Below are 4146 nucleotides of genomic sequence, written 5' to 3'. Positions count from 1 at the left end.
GGGGGCGCGGCGGGGGAGGGGGGGGGGACTCAAGTCAAGTCGGTTTTCTCTGTATAGCCCAATACAAGCCTTGTCCATGCGGACCAATCCCAAGCGTGCGCAAACCTACACGGCCAGTAAACCCCATTCCGGTTCTGATTCTGAGGAGGACCGGCCAGCAGCAAGCAACAAAAAAAAAAATCCCCCCCATGACCTTATTAGGGTTTCCTTTCCGCGAGGGCGCGCGCGCTCCTGGAAGCGAGAAGTGCGTGCGTTCCTTGCGAGTGACCGGCGTCTTTACCGCAATCCCGAATTAGATCCGACTTCTGAGATTCCGGGAGCGGGAAAATCCGCGACTCGGCTTTCTGAATAAGCACGCTGAACAAATCTGCACGTCATGTTTAGAGAGGAGGAATGCGGGTGTGCCACTGGTGGGCGGGCGGGCGGGGGGGGGCATACAGACCACTGATGATTTGATGAAAGGGGGATGCGTGTGTGCGTGTGTGCGCGCGCGCGTGTGTGGTATTCTACCCAGTCGCGCGGACTTTCGACCGTGATACCATCACGATTATGACCCGATTTACGTGATGTGGTCACGAAGGTTGGGGTTAGGGTTGGGGTTCTATCAGATCGTGACCACATCACGTAAATCGGGTCATAATCGTGATGGTATCACGACAGATTAATTAACGTGATGCCATCACGAAAGTCCGTGCGACTGACTGGGTTGGGTATTAATATCTGAGAACCGCCTTTAAAGCGGCGAGGGAGCAGATAAGCCCATCTTCCTCGTGACATCACATCCAACCGTCACCTCGACAACGACGGTCTAGACTCTGGTGGCTCTCGTGCAGGTCCTCAAGCACCACCGGCCTCGCCCTGCTGGGTTTCCCCTCTTCCCGCTGGTGAATCACACCCACCTGCTGTTCCAGCTCTTCCGGCCTCCTGCTGGGTTTCTTGAGACGTAGAGCAACAGGTGGATGTGGCTACTTCCTGGCAGAGTAGAAAACAGCAGTGCTGGTGATGTGCTGAGCGCATTACAAGTCCTCACTGAGAAGATTAACGAATACGGTGAAGAAGAGGAAGAGGGGTGCGTAGCGTTCATAGACTACGGTTGGGCTTCGGATAATGCAAGACATGCAAAACTCTTTGACACAATGGAGAGTACGGGCTCTCCACCTCACCTCGTATCACTCACAGCATCACCACACAAGGACCAAGAAGCTGTTATCCGCTGGAACAACAACCACACAAGCCCCCTAAAAATTTCAAAAAGGCGTTCGTCAAGGATGCATCCTCTCTCCTCCTCTCCTCGGTATCTACACCGGACGGATCATGAGACAAGCAGAAGTCGAGAATTCAGGAATCAAAGTCGGAGGCAGGAAAACATCAAACCTGAGATGCGCAGACGACGCGGCTCTCTGCGGAAACGACCATCGAGACATAACGAACCCCCGCCACAACATAAACCACAAAGGCCAGCTGAAGAATATTAAATTAAACGCAAAAAAAGGACCAAAGCAATGCACGCTGGGAAAGGCACATGCCAACCCATCAAAACAGAAGGCGAAGAACTTGAAAGAGTTGAACACTTCAAATATCCGGGCTCCTTAAAATCTGACGACGGCTGCTGCTCCAAAATGACCGGACGGAAAAATATCTGGAGAGACGAAGGCCTACCCAACAAACCAAAAATACAACTTCTACAGGCAGTAATATGGCCTACTGTGACATGTGGGGCGGGAAGGCTGGACACCGAGACAACAAGATAAAGAGAGAATACAGTATGCTGAGACGTGGTCCTACCGAAGACCTCTTAACCATCAGCTGGCGAGAGAAAAGAACCAATCGGAGCGTCCTACCACAGCTTGGCGCCAAACGAGAACTATGCGGTGTCATTGTTAAAAGACAGATGAGCGGGTCCGCGGTGGCGTAGCGGTCTAAGCATCGGCTTGGTGTCGATACAGTTGCCCACTGGGGACTGGGGTTCGCGCCCCGGTCTCGTCAGATCCGACTATGGCCGGACTCGAGGAAGCAGCGATCATTGGCAACGCTGTCTTCGGGAGGGGGGGGGAGTCGGCTTGTGTTCGTCATGTGAATGGGTCTCTGTGTGTGTCGGAAAAACAGTGGTTCGGCTTGGATTCGCCTTGTCACGAAAGTGGGGAGGCGCTTTCCTTCGAGACTGCCGGCCGGAGAGATGCAGTTGGCGAACGCATGCAATACGAGGGTGGGTGTTTGAATTAAAATAGGGATCAATTGGCCACTAAATTGGGAGAAAAAAGGGAAAAATCAGAAATAAATTAAAAAAAAAAAAAAAAGACAGATGAGCTTCTTTGGGCATTCAAGCGGTAACAAAAAATGCTCCCTCACGAGAGACATCGTACAAGGGACGATGGAGGGTAAACGAGGACGTGGCCGCCCCAGGATGAAGTGTATGGACGACTTAAAGGAATGGACGGGACACTCTATGGCTGAAGCTTTCCAATAAGAGACAGGGACAGATGGGGCAACACGATGAGGCGGGCAGCGCGAGCGGCGAACGCCCACGAGGACGACGCTGGATGAGCGAGCGAGCGAGCGAGCGAGCGCTGGTGGTGCCTGAGGCCTGCATCTCTCTCACCTCACTTAACCTGGCTGTGGTAGGACATTAGCTTGTCTCCACATACAGTAAATGTAGTAATATTACCAGTGATTGAGAACCACTGGGCCGAAAGCAGCCCTTCATCGCTTCTGAAAATGAATTAGACCAGCAGCGTTAGGCGCCGGGTCGGCAGCCGTCCGTTGGCCTCCAACGTCCTGCGCTGCAGTCGTGGAACGGGCGTCACATCTGTGTACGACCCCAATAAAAACGCCATCTTCACCACTTATGATTTGCTACATGAAAGGTTTTGGCGGCTTAGGTGGCTAGCCCTGTCGCCTCACAGCAAGAAGGCCCTGGATCCGAACCCCAGGCCGGCCCGGGCCCTCTCTGCGTGGAGCTCGCGTGTTCTCGTGGGTTTCCCGCGGGTGCTCCGGTTTCCTCCCACCGTCACAAAGACGTGCACGTTAGGGTTTCACACTCCTGCCTGTGCCCCCGAGCAAGGCAACGGGAGGAAGAACTGGAGTTGGTCGCCGGGCGCCGCAGCTGCCCGCTGCTCCTACACAATACTAGGATGGTTAGAACACATTTCACTGTGAGAACACAATGTCCAATGAAGTGGCTTTCTTGTAGCCATGGGCTCCCCCTCTGTTCTTCGCCCCCCCCCCCCCAAAACAAAAAAAAATGCTGTCCCCTCTTTTTAGAGGACAGATTGTGTGTAGAGGACACTCGCAGTTTACTAATTATCTATGTAAAATGTATTATATTTCCTGGCAACGTGTATCTTTAGACACTTCCTTTTTTATATACATAGCCTTACCATGTGTCGCCGTGTCACGTCCTCCTGTGCGCTCCGTCGGCCGAGATCAGACAGAAGAGGGTGCACGGACAAGAAGCGTTGTCTCTGATATTTTTTTTTTCTTTTAGAGTTGTTTTTCCTTTCCCCAATACCCTCTATATTACTGAAGGATGTTCGGTGAATAAGACAGCCAAGTCCAGTGTATTATATATGTGCCATAAACTCGACTAACCACGCTGAATCCGGTTCTCATACGTGATGCCGAGTTCCCTTAAATCTGCTGTGAACCCAGGTTGGATTATATTTCTGTTTTCCAATGCAGTTTTATTATTATTATTATTATTATTATTATGAAGTACTGATTGTAAATGTCCTGGTTAGCAGGCCCAGTCGGTCGTATACTCATAAGGCCTACCCTCATACGAGATCTGATCTGCACCGACCCCCCTCCCCCTAGTGGTTGCACCGCAGTATTTATTTGAAACGGGTTTGTAAATATTTCAACAGAACATGAAATCAGTTTTAGTGGGGAGAATTTCCAGTTGCGCAGGCCGGACGTGCACTCCCTAAAGCAAACAGATGAGGGCACCAAGTCTATATATAAATTAACACCTCTTCATCAGGCGGTCACACCCAAAAAATGACCAATCAAACTGCGTTAAATGTCTGGGCGGGGTGGGGGGGGGGGGACAAAAGCGTCACCGTTAACTAATCGCTGAGTGGTTTGGGTCAGCAGCAGGCGCGTCTCTAACGAGCACGAGGTGAGATGCAGCATCAGGCTTTGAGATTA

Source organism: Lampris incognitus, chromosome 20, assembly GCF_029633865.1.
Source record: "Lampris incognitus isolate fLamInc1 chromosome 20, fLamInc1.hap2, whole genome shotgun sequence".
Lineage (NCBI taxonomy): Eukaryota > Metazoa > Chordata > Actinopteri > Lampriformes > Lampridae > Lampris > Lampris incognitus.
The sequence above is the reverse complement of the archived record's forward strand: the minus strand, read 5'-3'. Positions refer to the sequence as shown.